The sequence below is a fragment of the Triticum urartu genome, chromosome 5 (genome assembly GCF_003073215.2).
Source record: "Triticum urartu cultivar G1812 chromosome 5, Tu2.1, whole genome shotgun sequence".
NCBI classification, from domain to species: Eukaryota; Viridiplantae; Streptophyta; class Magnoliopsida; order Poales; family Poaceae; genus Triticum; species Triticum urartu.
Genome location: NC_053026.1, coordinates 102622017 through 102640559, shown reverse-complemented (window position 1 = coordinate 102640559; position 18543 = coordinate 102622017). Strand labels below are relative to the sequence as shown.

Here is an 18543-nt window from a genome sequence, read left to right as displayed (position 1 = left end):
AGCCATCAAGCACCAAGACTAGGCGCAACCCGCCTTGAGGTGGGGCCTCGTGAGTCTCGCGTTGGCTCACGAGTGCCCAGATACGCATCGCCTAGCCCTGCTGTCCAAGCCACGTGTCAGGGAGGGGCTGTACACGCCCCAGGGGCTCTCCGCAGTAGGGAGTCCCCTCCCACATGCCAGTGACGGACCAGCAATCACCATGGTGACTTGTGCCCCTCCTCACGCTAACCTACAGGAACTTCCTGAGGACTACAGTGGGCGGTACCGTGGACTATCTCTCTTCTTCCATGCAATTCGCTTGCGCGTTAAAAGGGGGGCTCCTGAACATCGCGACTCAGGAGCTCTTACTGGATCTCCAACCCTCACCCCTGGCCTTGACCACGACATTACGACCTGGCATACCAGCGGTGGCTGAGCTCGCTCGAGGGCCGGGACCTGAGGACGTAGAGCACCAGGAATCGCATGGAGAAGACGGGGAGGCCCGCACGGGCCTAACCTAGCTACCCAGCAGCGGTCGACCCCCAAGTCTGGTGCGACACGAGAAACCGGTTCCGGAACGCCAAAGATAAGTCTTGTACCTGGACCGACCTAGCGCTACGGCATAAGATACTCGCCTTTTCACTGCCCTGCTGCGGCAACGTGGCCTCCCTCTCCTATCCTCAGGTAGCTGATTGCACGCTAAATGGACCTTTTGAGCATCGCGCCTCGGGAGCTCTTACTGGACATCGGGCCGGTCCCTCCTGGCCTTGACCACGGCATCGCGACCTGGCATACCAGCGGCGGCTGCAGCATGCCTGGGGACCAGCACCTGTCAGCGTAGAGCACCAAGCTGTCGCGGGATTGGAAAGGGGAGACCGAGCCTCAGCAGGACATGCGCTCACAAATTTTCATATTAAGTATAATATCGACAAAATACATTACAGACGCTTTACACACCCCCGCGGGGTCCGTTTCGATTCCTCGCAGGGAACAAAAGGAAGGGAATTCCTAGGAGCTCTATCTACATGCGCCGGACGTCACCGACGCCATCATCAATAGTGGGCCACGGGAGGCCGGCGCCAACCCCATCCAAATCAGCAACGGCGGCGGCCGGGCGCCGCAGCCTTACTCCAGGCTCGGCGAGAGCTCGAGGGCACGTAGCTGTCGTTGTTCGTCTCTAGAGACTCGACGAGCTCGGGAGAGTCCCTGGACATCCAGGAGTCATCGCTGTCGCTGGAGGAGCTGCGGGTGAGGCCAGCGGCAGGCCCGACACCAGCCGCTGCGCCATACTGGTGACCCCCTTCACGGCAGCACTCCAAGCGACGGCCTTCCTCGTTGAAGACCTTGAAGAACAGCGTGGAGGCGCCATCATACTCGAAGTGGATCGCGAGGGCGCCGTACGCGCGACAGACTTTGGTGACCTCACCCCAACCTCGAGTCATGAAGATCCTCCTAGAGGCGACGACTTCAACCTCCGCTCCCACTACAAGAAATATGTCAACTTATGACCTTCTGTCAGTGACCCTCAAAGAATTGGTCATAAATTTATGACCATTTTAGACCAATTGGTCAAAAGCTGTTCAGGGGGCTCCAATCCCTAAACCATTGCAACCATTTTGGTCAGAAAGGTCGTAATTTCCTTACACGAAATGGTCACAAAGCGAACAGTGCTAGTCCGCTGCCTTATTTCTAGTTGTTAATGACCAATATAGATGGTCATAGCCTTGTAGATTGTGGTGGGTTGTGATGACTAGGCGCCATCTCATCAGTTTTGCCTATGTGTCATGTCCATGTGGCAGTTTTTGCCCTAGGTTGTGAAGCAACCTATATTTCTATCATTCCCAAAATTCCCCAAAAAATCTCGTTAATTCTTTGGGGCATATCTTCATCAAATATGTAAAAATCCTTCCTTGCCTAGTTCAAAACTAATTCAACAATATTCATTTTCCTATTCTGTTCACAACAACACTTTATGAAGGAAGTGCTATTTATATATTCTCGATTGCCCTCGGAATTTTTGGGCAATCTTTCCTATCCAAATCATTACCGCATGACAAAATTCAGCTCCATTTGCCTAGCAAATATTCCTCGGCAAATTTCCAAAGTTTTTGTCCACCTAGAAGCATTGTGAAGGAAGTACCTTTTTTATATCTCTAAATGACATGCAATTTACACAGTTTCTTCATATGCCCAAATTATCACCCTCCTCCAAATTGCAGCTCACTCAAATCATCTATGTAAGCCCAGGTTCAATTTATATTTTATGGCCAAATTGGCACGTTGCAAAGCAAGTGTTATATAGACCCCTCCTATTACCCTCAAACTTTTCGGGCACTCTTCCATACCCAAATCATTGCCACATGATAATATTCAGCTCAATTTTCCTAGTAAATCTTTCTCGGGAAATTTCCAAAGTTTCTACCTCGAGAGAAGCTTTGTGAAGTAAGTACTAGCTAGGCTTACCCAAATGATCTGAAAATTTACCAGCGCATGACCATATGTAAGTAACTTACCTACACCAATTTTGAGCTCATTTCATTCATCCAATCTCTCTCACTAGTTTTCCCAAGTTTCTGTCCATAGAAGAGCATTGTGAAGGAAGTACTATTTTGGCATGCCCAAATGGTATCAATTTTCTACAATGCTTTCCTATGCCCAAATAACCATCCTCCACAAAATTTTAGCTCAATCCATTCATTATTTTGAGCCCAGCTTCAACATTCGTAGTTATGTCCAGCGTGGTACTTTGCAAAGCAAGTACCACCTAGGATCCTCCTTTTGAGCTAAAAATTTGTGAAGACATTCTCCTTAGTAGATGATCATCCTCAGCCAAAACTCACGCCCATTGGCCATGTGTATTTCCCGTACAGCTAATCAAACACTTGGCTGCTAATTCATGTTTGAGCATCGATCGGTCTCCTCGTGAGAATATTATGTTGTAATTTTCTTCCTAGCACCTACCTGGGGAGTGCCCAACCCACTAGACATGTCTAGGCCACCTAGAACACATGGCAACGCCACGGTCACGCGCTGACCACGCGGCGGGCATGCGAGTTTACGCGCTCTAGAGATGGGGCCCTCGGCCACGCCCCAAACCTCGACGTATCGCCACCAAACCATGTATTTATGATTAAATAGGTACTTATGTAACTAGAACTGATTTTTGGAAAAAATAAATAGCAAGCTATGAGGCAGCTGCAGTTCAAATTTGACCCACTTCCACCTGAATCGGCGGAAATTTGTCTTTTTCACGAGAGGTGGATCAAAACTTTTTACACCCAAACATTTTGTCAATTGTGCATTAAATATGTCCTAGTATTTTAGAAAATTGATTTGGTCCAATTTTGCAACAATTATTTGGTAGTTCCTTCACAAAAAAACCTCCTTTCGGGCACTCGGAAAATGAAAAATGGTTTTTTCGTCCAAAGAAAATGAAAACTTCCTTAGGCAACATTGTTTGCCATTCCAATATGCACCCTTGTGCACAATATGAGATCATTTGAACAAACTATGCCACGAATGTGGCCATAAGATTGATCATTTGGCTTGAAAGCCATGAAACTTCTAAGATGATAGCTCATTTTTGAGAACACTTTTTTAAAATAATTGCCGTATTACAAGTTTGTTATTTTTCCTGGGAACTTGGCCACATATAATGACACAATGCGAAGGTTTCCCAATTTTTTGATTTTTTTTGAATTTTTTATGCCCGTATCAAAATGCGGTCAAAACGGCGGGCATGACCGTTCCTAGCTAGTGGTTGAATCTTGGAATTTTTTTGGTGTTTCTGTGATTAAATAGATACTTCTTTACCTGGAAATGATTTTTGGAAAAAATAAAGAGCAAACTATGAGGTAGCTACAGTTCAAATTTGACCCGCTTCCTTCTGAATCGGCGGAAATTTGTCTTTTTCACCAGAGGTGGATAAAAGTTTTTGACACCCAACCATTTGGTCAATTGTGAATTAAATATGGCCTAGTATTTTATAAAATTTATTAGGTCCAATTTTGCAACAAATATATGGTAGGTCCTTCACAAAAAAAACTCATTTCGGGCAGTCGGAAAATGGAAAATGTATTTTCCGTGAAAAGAAAATGAAAACTCCCTTAGGCAACATTGTTTGTAATTCCAAGATGCACCCTTGTGCACGATATGAGATCATTTGAACAAACTATGCCATGAATGTGGCCATAAGATTGACCATTTGGCTTGAAAGCCATGAATCTTCACGCATGATAGCTCATTTTTGAGAACACTTTTTTAAAATAATTGCTGTATTACAAGTTTATTATTTTTCCTGGAAACTTGGTCACATATAATGACATAATGCGAAGGTTTTCCAATTTTTTGATTTTTTTGAATTTCTTATGTCCGTTTCAAAATGGGGTCAAAACGGCGGGCATGACCGTTCCTAGCTAGTGGTTGAATCTTGGAATTTTTTTGGTGTTTCTGTGATTAAATAGATACTTCTTTACCTAGAAATGATTTTTGGAAAAAATAAAGAGCAAACTATGAGGTAGCTACAGTTCAAATTTGACCCGCTTCCTGCTGAATCGGCGGAAATTTGTCTTTTTCACCAGAGGTGGATAAAAGCTTTTGACACCCAACCATTTGGTCAATTGTGAATTAAATATGGCCTAGTATTTTAGAAAATTGATTTGGTCCAATTTTACAACAAATATATGGTAGATCCTTGAGAAAAAAACTCATTTTGGGCACTAGATAAATGATAAAAAATAGCTAGAAAGATCAGAAATGCATAAAAATTGGTGCTCATCCATATAATGTGGTCTAACTCAAGTGAAAATTTGTGTGGTGCCCTTTGCAAAATATATTTGGTAGCTGCTTCACAAAATCCCTCTATTTTTAGTACTTGGAAACTCTTTCATAAATCACTGATTTTCTGAGCCAATCAGAACTCTTCATGCGGATCACCGCACTATAGCTAATCTGAACCGTCCGTATCCAGTGGGTCCAACGCCTCTCATTCACCATTCAGATCTCAATAGCCCAGCCCAAACCCTAGCAGGCCGCCTCTCTCTCCCCCTCTCCCCAGAACACACCCGCCGACGCCTCTCTCTCCTCTCCCCATCCCGCTGCCACCTCTCTCTCCCCCTCTCCCCAGAACACACCCGCCGCCACCTCGATCCATCCCCTCTCACATCGCCTCCGCACCCATCCCCTCCGCCGGTGAGGCGGTGCTTCCGGACCCGCGACGGCGGCAGTGGGCTCGCAGCCAAGCCCACACAGATCTAGGCCTCGATCTGGAGGGATTTTCCCCCTTCTCCATTGGCGGGGCAGGGCTTGGGCAGCCGCGGCTCCCCGTCATCCTGCCCGGCGTCCGCTGCTCCCACGCCATGGAGCTCTGCACCCTCGGCAACATCTGCCCCGACACCGCAGTACTACGAGCACCTCTCCCTTGACGAGCGCCGCGCCCTCGAGGGCGAGATCGTCCGCAAGTGCCTCGCCCGCACTGACCAGCAGGTACACCTCCCCCTCCCTCTCCGTCTCATCCTCCCGCCAGCTGAATCCAGCACCTACCTGTAGTCCTCGCCCCCCTCTTCTTTTCCTGGATCCAAGAACCCCATCTTTGTCCCGAACCCAAATCAAGAACGATGTTCCTTCGGATCTGGATCAGGATGGGTTTGATTTGTGGACCTCGATTTTCATGCCCGTCTCACGGGAACTCTGTGCCAATTGATGCAGTGCTCTTTCGTGGAGCACCGGAACTACAAGGTCGTCTACCGGCGCTACGCCTCCCTCTTCTTCCTCGTCGGCGTCGACAACGATGAGGTGCGGATTCCACCAGCACTCTGTCCCGTTTTCATTATTATTATTGTATTATGGTCACACCAATTAGATATTCTTAGCGAATCTAGATGCAGTCGATTCAGGAGAATGTGTTGTGTGCTCTGCTCTAATCATCTGGCTTTGCTAAACGGAACTTAATATGCACATGATAGGGTACTGGGTGATTCTACTTTCATTTTTCTTCTGTCTTTTTTCCATCTGCAATCCTTGCAAATTGAAAGAAATTATGTTTGGGTTAGATGCTGTGTACTAGTCGTATGTGCTGCAGCCATTCTTGCACTTGATTTCAAATCAGAGTGTGGTTTGTTTCTCTATGATTTTTTGGAGTGTGGTCTATTCTATCTGAGGCGGCTCATCGATGCAGGGTGATCGAGGAGAGGGGAGAGGCCTGGGCGTGTGGACCGGTCCGATCGGTCAGGGTGGCGACCAAGGAGCTAAGGATGTCGAGGAGGGCGGTGAACCCCGGCGGTCATGGAAGGGCGGCTGGACATGTGTAGGTGCCTCGTCAACCCGTGAACTCTCACAGGGTAATTAATCCGGTTCCCTTTTGATCTCTTCGCATCAATTCTGCCTCACATCCCAGTAATCCTAGATTAATTTGGTTCTTTTGCTTTACTTATTGCAGGTGACACTGCTCTGGCCATTTGTGCGGCTTATGGGATGCCTGCTATCACAAGATATCTCCTGGGTCTGTATTGCTGCTCTACATCTGTATTGCTGCTGCAGTTTTTGTAGTTATATTCTGTGTAGAGTCCTGAAACATTTTGCTCACAGGGCGCCACCTTCGGAGAGGTGACAGAAATGACTGACATTTTTGAATGAAGCATCATACGGCTAGTTAAGAGGCTGGATGAATTTCTGAATCAGGTAAACCACCTGTTGGTTCCGGGCACTAGTACTAAAATCACTTGGATAGAGAGTGTCTGTCTTTGATTATCCCATTTGACTTAAAGTGCATGCGAATAAATAAAAACTGCCTTCAATTGATCCATTAGATCAATGTGCATGTGAATACAAGTGTGACATGTCCTTCTAGCAAAATGTCCATAAACTATCAACATTTACTCTCAACTGTGACATGACTGAATATGATGAACAAGTTGGGCTGTAGCTAGATATGTAAGAAATGTTATCTATTTCTGTTTATCTCCATCTATAGAAGTTGTGATTGGCATCGACTTTCTTCTTTGCCCTTTTCTGCATGCCCAACATTTTACTTTTCTTTTACAAGTTCTGTAAATAGTTAAGAAAATAAGCTTGCTTTGTTTTCCTTTGTCGAACCAACTGACTTGATTTGTTTGCCAGCTAAAAGCTGCTGCTGAAGTTGTTGGGGAGGTCAACCTTGAGAGTTTTCCAGCTAAAAGCTGCTGAAGCTTCTTGTTTCCCTTGCATTTCTTAACTTGCACAGGGCATGATTGCTGTATTGTCTAGAAAAACTGATCGCCTACCTGGGTGGCATCTGCATCGTGCTTGCCAGATTATTTGTGTGGTCAAATGAAATGGTGAGTGGTATTAAAATGCTCATGTAGACAATGTTCAAGCATTAGAATGGTGCAGATATAGTTGCCCGGCAACTATAGTGTCTGTGATATTCGAGATCCAGCGTAAATAAGTGTTCATTAGAATAGAATGTGATGATTTTTATTGTTCTGGATCTATGACTTCGGTTGCATATCTTGTCAAACTCTTTTAGAGTTATCTTGATGAGTGTCCACGTCCCAATATTATGACTATCTCTAATGAGTATAAATATAAATTAATATAGCTGTCAATTTTAAGACAGAGCAAAGTGTCAATGCATTTCACACCTATTGATTCATCAGGCTCGGTCAGTCGGTCTGATCCTGTAGTGTTTAAAACTGATAATTATGATGCATTGGTCCATATGGCCTTGTTTTTTGATGCATATATATATGATGTAGTTGATAGGCCTTGATCTCAACCTCTCAAGTTTATGTTTCCTTGTGTGTAGGTAACTTGTTATTTTTATTGGAAAGCCTGTAATGAATTTATTAGATTTTTGCTCCTATTGCCGTGTACAGTATGTCACAGGCATGCGGAGCCTGTCATTGTTCTTAGTTTGCTGTTGTGATTCTTGAACGGTGTCAATGGTCGTGTATAGGTGTCTTTTGTAGTATAAAAAGGGCCACTATCAGCCGTAGGATTTGGATTCATGCTGTGAAGATCATGAATATATATCTTATTTTGCTGCCCTATGCCTCATTCGTGTACAGATTCCCTAGCAGTATTTTTTTTGTCTGCCACTTGCGACTGCCGGGTTCCTGATGTGCTTCTCATGCCCCGCAGACCATTGACCTATACGTGGTTTTCGACATGGCCACTACCCTACTTCAGGTAAAATTTCACACTTTGATGAGGATTCATGAGCCCTGATTTGGGATAGACAAGTGTAGCATACTGAGTTCAGGAAATCAATTATGCGGCACGGCACCTATTAGGTGATTCATGAACACACAACCAGGATGATTCCTATCCTACCTATGCTGTGCTTATTGCTTCCAAGCTAGTGATGGCGGTCGCAGGTGCAGTACCTGCTGGTTGTTACTATCGCTGGCAGTTAGTGTTCAACATCTATCGCTTTAGCACCAAGCGACTAAACAATGTTTTGGTAAAGCTTTCAGAAATCAGTTTGTAGTGTTGAATCAGTACACATCTTTTACCTTCAATTTGGTAGTATGAAAAACACATTAGTAAATCTGAGTAACTTTGACATATTTTCTCTATTAACTTGCACTGGATTGGTACCCGTGATTGCCTTGTACTTAATTCTGCTAACACTGATCTTGTTACTGTTAATTTGTTATTGCCATGGTGTTTATGCTGTTTAGAATAAGATCCATGCATCAATTCTAAGTTCTCGTCTCTCTGAAGAGACACTTCTAGCTTCTATGACTCAGACTTGTTAACTATTGTTTCTTACTTTGTTAGCTACGACATATATTTTCCCCAGTTATTCTAATTCTTCTCTGATTCATGTAACAGGATGACAGTGGAAGCCATGTTGTTGTTTTGTTTGTTCCCAGCCCTGACTATGGTCGTCAAGCGAGTCCGGCATGTTGTTCATCTAGTAGAGCTTGTTAGGAGTCTGAATCTAAGAACTTGTAGAGTTTGTTAGTATTACAATTGTAGAGCTTGTTACACTTGTAGAGCTCGTAAAGCAGTATGGTCTTCTGTATTGGAATGGATAGAGCTTGCATTATTTGATCTGGTTGCTCTTATTTAAGTATCATGTGTGTTTTTGTCTTCGAAAATCTAAATAATGCTTGAAATATGAAGAATATGAGTGTGAATTGATGGGAACCTGTTACTAGAACCTGACAACTGGGACCCATCTGACTAGTGGACCCTTCTTTTGGAAAAAAAAGAAAAACTAAATTCGTTTAGACAAAAAGGCCACAACCCAACAATAAAAAGGCTGCAATATTGGGCTTGGCCCATGAACCCAACCAAAAATTGACACACAGAAAAAAACACAAATAGGCCGAATTGTTGGGCTAGCCCCATGTGGAAAATCAAATTGGACCGGGCTGAATCTTGTGCCACGTCAGATTGCCAAGCTGGATGCCTACGTGGCGTGGGGAGGTTGCTAGTGACCAAAACGCCATAGTAGACGTATTTTGGTCATAAACGTTTGTGACCATTCCAGAAGAAAGGTCGCTATAGTCAGTTTATGACGCCCAGCTTTTGACCTTATGTTTTTGGTCACAAAAAGGTCATAAATGGAAATTTTTGACCTTTCAGTGACCAATAGTGGTGGTCACAAGTTGACATATTTCTTGTAGTGTCCAGTCGCTGGGGCGTCAAAGTCGGCGTGCTGCAACCAAAGCCCGAGAGGGCCCCTCGGCAGCATCTTGGCGGTGAAGAACTGCGGGAGGCGAATCCAAGTGCTCGAAGGCATCACCTCCCACAGCACAAACTCATGCGAGGAGTCGGCGGCATGGACCCCTAGGGCAACGGCATGCGTCTACGCGACACGGCATCCACGGCCCTGGCACGGGCGGCGGTGCTCATCGCTCCTCCCTCCTGAACCCTCGGCGTGAGTGTACAAGGGCAATGGGTACCCAGGAGGTGGCCTCTCGTACGATGGCTGCGGCACTACCGGCCTCATGACCATCTCAAGATGATGGGACTACCTCTGCTTCGACGGGAGTATCTCGGGCTTGTTGAGGGGAGTCTTGCCCTTCTCCGCGGCCAAGAACCTCCCTATCGGCGCCATGACCGCACCAACGAGCAGTGGAGCGAGGAAGAAGAAGAAACATGAGAACCAAGGAAGAGATGGGTGACGGGGACTCCGCCCCCACTTCCCATTTATAGCCAAGGGGAGGCCAACCGCCAGCCTCCATGATCTAAGGTAATAATGATCTTTTTTCTGCGTGTGGCAAGGACCCGTCAAGTCGGTCAGTTGCTGAGGCAGCATGGGGAAGCGAAGACGCCCACGTCCAATTGGTCGCCACGCGCCAACCGTGGCCGCCGGCCGATGGGGCCCGCGGCGCTCCGCTCTTGAACTTTGGCTTCACCTCGAAGCCAAGCCTAACCATGCCTTGGGCCCAGGGGATACTGTCGGTGTTCTGGGAACGGGGGTCCCCAGACTTATCTGCCTGCGGCCTGCGGCGTGGCTCCACCAGCGGCCCTGTATGGCCCATCTTCACCAACAAACATTCAAGACCCTCACGAGGGGCCACGCCTCGCAAGGAGGACGATGCAAGACATCCTCATGGGCGGCGTCACCATGCTGGCTCGCGAGGGGCGGAGGGATCAAGGCGAGGAGCATCTCACGAGGTTTCTGTGATGCAAGCCATGACGACTGGAGCCAGGAGGGCGCCAGTGCACGGTGTCCTTGTTTCCTCTTTGGTGCTAAAGGGGCAAGCGCAGACGAGGAGTCCCGAGGCATCAGGAAAAGGTTTTCATATTGGTGCTACAAGACCAAGACTAGCAGGACGGCAGGATGGAGGTCACCGTGGAGCCCAAGACGGCGTCACCACCACAGCCTTTGGCAGGCGAAGACTACTTTTGTCAGGATAGCATGTACTAGTTGTCTCCCTTCGAATTTGGCCATTTTGGGATCCCTTCCTGCTCAATATTTGGGAAGAGGACCAGGGCCTCTATAAATAGGACTAGCCACCACCATAGGGAAAAAAGCTGATTTGGACCTAGATCGAATCCATAGCACACCAACTGCTCATGTTCACCAAGCACAAGAACACCTCTCCTCGCGAGGCTGTTCTTCCCTTGTAACTGTTCATCCATAGCCCAAGAGGCAATCCACCGCACCACACTTGAGTAGGGTATTACACCACAACGGTGGCCCAAACCAGTATAAATCCCGTGTCTCATGTTCTTTGGGTTTGTCGAGCTAGGCCGTGAGATTGTAGAGTGTGCAATCTAGAGAGGGGGGGATCTTTGTGCGCACCCCAGTGTTCAAACCTCAAGAGTTTTGACAGAACCCAAAATCTGACAACATGGCATCACAACAAAACTCTACGACTCAAAGTATTTATTCATTAGGCTCCGAGGAGCCAGATATTACAAACATGGGTCTGAAGACCCAACATTCAAGTCATACAAGCAATAAGCACATGCGGAAGCTTAACTTGTCTGGGTACAGACAACTATAAATGAAAAAGGCCAAGAAGCCTGACTATCTACAAGAGCCTGCCGAGGGCACAAGATCGTAGCTGAGGTAACAAGCTAAACGTTGAAGTCCACACGGAACTACTAGTGAGACTGAAGTCTCTCTACAAAAACATAAATTAAGCAAACGTGAGTACAAATGTACCCAGCAACACTTACATCAAAACTAGCTACATATGCATCGGTATCAACAAAGGGGTGGTGGTGTTTAACTCCAGCAAGCCAGCTTTGACTCAGTGGCTATCCTGAACTATGACTACAAGTAACTCTTTGGTGGTGGCGCACATGAGTCCACATATTCATGAATCAATACACCACTATGGATCGGCTCCCGTCTCCCTACGAGAACGCCATCCATAGCACTCATGCTTATCTTGCGCATTTTAGAGTATCCACATTCACTTGTCTATGAACTGTATAGCCAACCAAGTAGTCCTTTACTTCGGACGTGGCTATTCGAATAGTTTTTTTACCCTGCAAGGGTGTACTTCTTCACACATGCTCTCAGCACTTATCGCCATTTACACGACATGTACTCGGCAACCTTCAAGCGGTAGCCCAGCGAGGGTGTCGTCCACGACCTGACTAACCACACAAGTCCCTAGTCCAGGTTTATCGCCTATTCAGGTTCCATCCGCAGGGAATCCGCTGTGTTTCCACTACGGCCCTGAATGATGTGTGCAGGGTTCTCGGGTCACCAAACGGGTGACTCAGTCCACCAGACCATGTGTCTACCACATCATAGCCCACCCCTTGGGTCAGCGCTGCGCACGACCTCCAGCATACTACAAACACCAGAAACTACATGCATCTCCTGTACAGAGGACAGGGCGGTTACTAAGTCGAGAGGGTCCATTGGTTTCGGGCCCAACGCGTGGTAGTAGCTGATCTTAAATCACATACACAGATCTCAGTTCCTAAGGACGGTTCCAATGAAACAACCGACCATGTACTCCTACATGGCCTCTCATCGATACCTTTACCAAATCGTGTTCACACACTTAGCTCACACACAGTAGGACATGTTCATCACCATTCCAATTCATCCCCAATGAATCAGACCTGACTCAACTCTAAGATGTAGCAGGCATGACAAACAAGCATGAGTGAGTAGGCACATCAGGGCTTAAACAACTCCTACTCATGCTAGTGGGTTTCATCTATTTACTGTGGCAATGACAGGTCGTGCAGAGGAAAGGGGTTCAACTACCGCAGCATGTAACAGATGAATCGTTGTTGAGCTAACGCATTAAACGAGAGCAGGAGCGAGAGAGTGGGATTGTATCGGAATGAACAAGGGGGTTTAGCTTGCCTTGCACTTCTGAAGATAGTATAGTTCTTTATCGGTGTCATCGATCTCATCATCAGAACCATGTCTACTGAGAGGGGATAAATCCCGACAATAGAGAAGGAACACAGTCAATGCAATGCAACAGTATGATGCATGATCATGTCATGCCAATATGCTATCATTTGAGCTAATGCAACTAGCAACGATTTAAATGAAGTTGGTTTAAACCCTAGGTTCAAAATCAAACTCCATATGTAATTGTTTGAATGCAATTTTATTAATTTGAACTGATCAGCAGGCATTAGTTATTCAAACATACATGAAAATGGTACAGTTAGTTAGATTGGATTTTTTTGATAATTTTCCATATATAAATTATTTCATTCTGAGCTACGGTTGTTTTTCTATGAATTTTAGAAGTGTTAGGTATTTTTTGAAATAAATAAATCATTTCTGATTTATTTAAAATCCCAGAAAAACTTTACTGCATCAGGATGACGTCCATGTGACGTCAGCAAGCCAACAAGCGCGGTCCAGGTCAAACCTGACCAGTGGGACCCACTGGTCAGTGGCCCAGTGTCATTAGTGTCATGGACGGGTGGGTCCGGTCAACGGCCACATCAGCACGGTCAACTATGACATGTGGGTCACGCTGGGTTATAACTAATCTAAGCAAAAATAAAGTTGGGGTTAATTAGGGCGTGGGGCCCATGTGTCAGTCAGCCAAGGGGTTAATTAGGGCGTCATCAGCCACTAATGAATGTGCCACGTCAGGAGCACCAGCGGTAAGCCGCAGGCGACCAAACAGAGCGGCGGAGGCGCTCGGGATTTGCCGTCCGGCGACCGTTCGACTCGCGGTTTGCAGCTATGGGTTGCTGGCGCACGCGCGCATCCAGCGGTGGCCACGGGAGGGAGCGAGGTGGACTGTAGCAGCGGTGGCATCGAGCTGGGCGGTGGCCGGAGTTTGGGCTCGGTCGTGCGCAAGGCTACTTTGCACGGAGGGGTAGGTGAAGTGCTCTATAGGCTCCTGGGAACTCCATGAGTTCAACGGCATGCTCGGTTGCAACCAAATCAAGGCATGGCCACAATGGCGATATGGCCAGCGGCAGCGAGCTTCGGTTGCGGTGGGACGACGGCTACGACATGAGTTTGAGCAAGGGACAGGGGGTAAGACGGAGTGGGGCTCAATGGGAGGCGGATCATGCAGACGTCAGGGTCAGGGAAACGTTGGTTGTCGCGAATCGACGGTCGCGATCCATGGCGGCCGAGGCAAAGAAGACAATGGTGGTGATGGTGCAGGGCATCCAGGCGTCGTGTAGCTTCTGGGCTTAGCGACAGGGCGAGGGGTGGCCGGTGGCCACGGGGATAGCAATCGGTGTTGGCGAGCTCGGTCGTTCAAGCTCGTGTTCTTGCGGGGGAGAGGGGAAAGTGGGTGAGAGTGAGAGGGTAGTGCATGGGGTGTGCGTGGCGTCGTCCAGGAGGTCTAGAGGGAGGCGGCAAGAAGGTGGTGGCCGGGGTGCGTGCTTGCGTGTGGTGGCCACACGCCTCTCATCCTCCTGGCAGGAGGTTGAGGGTGACTCGCACGGGCCAGCACTGCTGGGCCACCAGGTGAGTGCAAGTAAGTCTCTCTCTCCTTTTATTTGTTTCTGCTTTATATTTTTCTTTCTTTTTTTGGATTTAGTAGTAATACTAAACCTTTTCTAAAAAACCTGTAATAAATTGTGGGCACTGCTGAAATATTTTCCAATAGCCCTCAACCATTTCCCGACTTATTTGGGCAGTTAAAATATTTATAGGAATTAAATTCCCAAATGCAAATACTTTGTGGATTAATTCAAAAATCCAAAGTGACCTAGAAAAATGTGCACCATTTTTGGCAGAGGTTCTGGACCAATTCAAAAATGATGAACTTTTCCAAAGGCATTTTGGGTTCATTGGAAATATTTTGAGGTTGAACCTATTTGAGTTAAATTTGTGTTAGGGTTTACCAATCCCCATTTCAAATTTCTTGAATTTAAACATGACGACATGATGATCAAGCAAAGTCAAACAAGGGCTGATCTAGGGCTGTGACAACTCACCCCCATTAAACAGGAATCTTGTCCCAAGATTCACGATGTGAGGTAAGAAGACAGAGGGGACACAAGGCCAACACAATCTTCTCGATCCTGACCGCACTTCATCACAACCTTGATTGCTTGCATCCTGCTGATCTTGACATCCTTGCGTTCAAGATCTTTGTCCACATAGTGAAGACAGAAGAAACTCTACAGGAATCGATCTTCTCAAAGATCGAGAAACTCCAAATCAACTCATGGAGTGAGACATAGGAACATCTCTTGAGTTGAGACATAAAACACACATCAGGAGTGAAAGAAAAAAGATGTCGGTTGCTCAATTTGGTAGGCAACTATTCTATGCTCGGTCATGACGTAGCGAGGAGTTAACTGCCATGATTCCATAACAGGACACATTGGGGGAGGTGACTCGTAGAAATATTCCCTTGAGTGGAAAAAAGAATTACTTTTGATATTGAAATCACTAAAACTCTCTAAACTAGCCCGAGGAAAATCACAAACGATCGTTTGAAGAATTTCGGAGAAATGACATACTCAGTTTGGAAAGAAAACTAGAGTTATAAGACAACTTAGTAAGCAGAGAACACATTCCTGATGATGCCGAGGATATAACCCAGTGACTGAGCATGCTCTCAAGAACTTGACCATTTCCTTACTCATCAGGGTTTTATCGACATCTGTGCTAAAGATGTTGGTAAAACTTCATACTACCATGATGAACGGTGATGGATGATGCGAATGCAAAGGAAGACAAACACTATATCAGATTTTACCTTAGCAATGCCAAGGAAACAAAATCTGGATGATCGACTGAGAGACATTTAGCACTCCGCTTCTAATGTTCTCCTTGATGTTCTAGCTACCACGTTCATGCTTAAAAAGCATCAACATGGCCATCAAGTAAAGGTCGGACTTCGGGAGCACAAAATCCATGAGGAACACCTTCTAGAATAAGTCATGCGAAATCCTCATGGGAAGTGACCAAACGGCTTAATTAAGATACTGCAATAATAGGGCTTCCAGCTAGGTGTTTCCACTTCAATGGAACCTAAATCATAGTTCTTGGAAGAAGTTCCAACCAACATATCTGCCCAAGATTCAAATCTGGTTGGTAACAGGATAATTCAGATAATAGGAAAGGTTGCAACACAAATCGACGAGATGACATTGCGAGATTCTCGGGAGATGAACTATGGTAGCAAGCTCCAAAGCATGAGCTAGCTTTACTACACACATGTGAAAATGCTGTCCCAGACAAGCATGACCACATGGTAGTCTTACAACAGAACACTACCGAGTTCTGGTTGGGAACTATCATTGCGGATAACGAAGTCCTTACATAAGTCATATGATTATCTCTTATGAAGGAACTTCTTCTCCTTGAACAAATCAATCAGTGGCTTGGTGTGCTAGGGATATACATAGAATGAAGGTTGCAAGTATCCATACCATAGAATACTTCACACATATGCATGAATGATTTGGCATGATTCCAAAGGAAGCAAAAAACAAGCTTTCTTGAGTTCATGCCGGCAACCTGCATCAAATGCACATGAATTAGAGGAAGTCACCTCTTGCATCAAAACATCTACTTCATGAGCTAACACAAAGATGATGCTTACAAAAGTTTCCAACACTAGCTTAATGTCCAACAAAATCATGGATAAAGTAAGGACGTTGTCGATGGGCTCAACAACAATTTATCAAGATTTCCATAGGATGGAATTCCACGACTATGTGAACAAGGTGATAGCATTGGTCAAACCAAAGGATATAATGGTGTATGCCCGAGGAAACAACCACGGGTAAGACAACATTACAAGCACCATTGGTTCTAATTTGATTTGATGATAGCCCATGCTCAAATCAAAGATTGGTAAGATAATAGATCCAACAACTGATCACGAGTGTCAATCGGTCAAGATATCATCTTTCTTCAATACACACACAAAAAAAAAATATCCCTTTGAATGAACCGAGTCAGATAAAGCTTTTATCTTCCAACTCTCCAAGTTATTGTTTAGCTTATCCAACTAGTTCAGGTGTTTCGAACACAGATCCATGGAGAAAGGGTGGTTTATGGAAAAACCAACTTGATCATGAACTCAACATAGCGGTCAGGTGACAACCTGGTAATACTTCCAAGAAGATATTCCGAAAATCACGAACCACCCATATGTTATTAAGCTCGAGAACAATCTTGATTTTCAAGGTAGGCCGCCATGATCAGAAGAGCAAGGGATTCAATCCTAACTCAAAGATCGAAGAGTGCACCATAAATAAGGACAAGGTAGCTCGTTCAATCCTCGACTAGTGATTCGATAACCAACACACTAAGAATGATATTAATGTCCATTAACTGCCAAGCAACACAGTTGCTATGAGTATGGATTTCACACGTCACAGTTCACTTGTCGGCATTCCGGTCACAACAACACAGAGACCAACGAATGAATAATGATGGCGAGAAGTATCACTGCACCAAGATTTCATAAGATGGTGTGCAATTCCTATGACATTCTTGACATAAAGAGGGTAATACTCCAGGGTAGAACAAAACAAAAGCTGGATTGGCATTTTGATCTACGGAATACAACTGCTTTGACCCAATCCTAGAAATGGAGAAAGTATCAGACTTTGTTTCTCCCAGTTATTCCAGAATAGAATGGCTCGACGGACCACAAGAAGTTTAGACTTCGACAGACACGGATGCACAACTACTCTTGACTATCAATTGATAGACAAATATCAGAATACAACTAATGAGAGACAACTCGAAGCAACATATGGTTTTATGAGTTGTGGATGCATAGATTAGTATGTCGAGTAAATCTCAACATTTCTTCCGGATAACCCATGCACAATGGTAGAACTGGCAGATTCACAATATAACGGAGAACTCATCAAGAGCACTTTGGTTGTGATCATTTGGTTCAAAAGAACTTCTGCCATATGCAGTTCATGGTATTTCGAAGAAGGAAATCCCACGGACCTCGAGGACTATCACAAAGGTTACTAATATCCTAAAGGAACTAGCAAACACTATCGACATGAAGTAAGTAGGGTGAATCTTGGGTTCAAGAACCCAGGAATGGAATGCCTACTAGCTACGTGGCATCACAAAATACTTTCGAGAATGATGACCAGAATCATCACACTTGGGAACACAAAACATGGCTAAATTACTAGGTGGTCCTCTAAGACACCTAGGGTCATAATAATAGCTTCAACATATAAGTCGAGGCAATGGAGTACCTCAACTCAATTATTAGGGTGGTTAATCTAGCCCAAAGGAACATGAGGAACGGGAAGAAGGGATTTGCAAATGCATGAGACTATTTAGAAACCTGGGATGACTCGGACAGCATAACAGCTGTAAATGCTCAAAAGATTTTTGAGACATCTTGCAAAATGGTGGCATAACCACTCAACATCACAAAATCAAGGTTCCGAGTCCAACTGTTAACACATAAAAGTAGTAGAAACTTAACTCAGACTTGAATCCATCAATCCTATAAGTCTATGGATTAGTAACACATGATACTGATAGAAAGAAAAGAAAGCCTAGTTCCTTAACCTCGTAGAAAAGATGAGGGTGACACAGATTAGAAGGGAATCAGGTAAAGTAGTAAAAAGAGCCTTATGTTCCCTTCCACAATCAATTCCCTTATATAACTAAAGCATTTATAGACTCAACTTCGACCAGTTCGGCTTGGTAATCCTACAGGCAGT

At 45.4% G+C, this 18543-nt stretch overlaps 1 long non-coding RNA gene across 1 annotated transcript; it reads left to right on the top strand.

Moving 5' to 3' along the window:
- Window positions 1-6152: 6152 nt before the first annotated feature.
- Window positions 6153-9014, top strand: LOC125555734. The gene is made up of 5 exons (XR_007304830.1): window positions 6153-6317; window positions 6416-6478; window positions 6565-6657; window positions 7096-7292; window positions 8794-9014. It is a non-coding gene; the product is annotated as an uncharacterized LOC125555734 (long non-coding RNA).
- Window positions 9015-18543: the final 9529 nt, after the last annotated feature.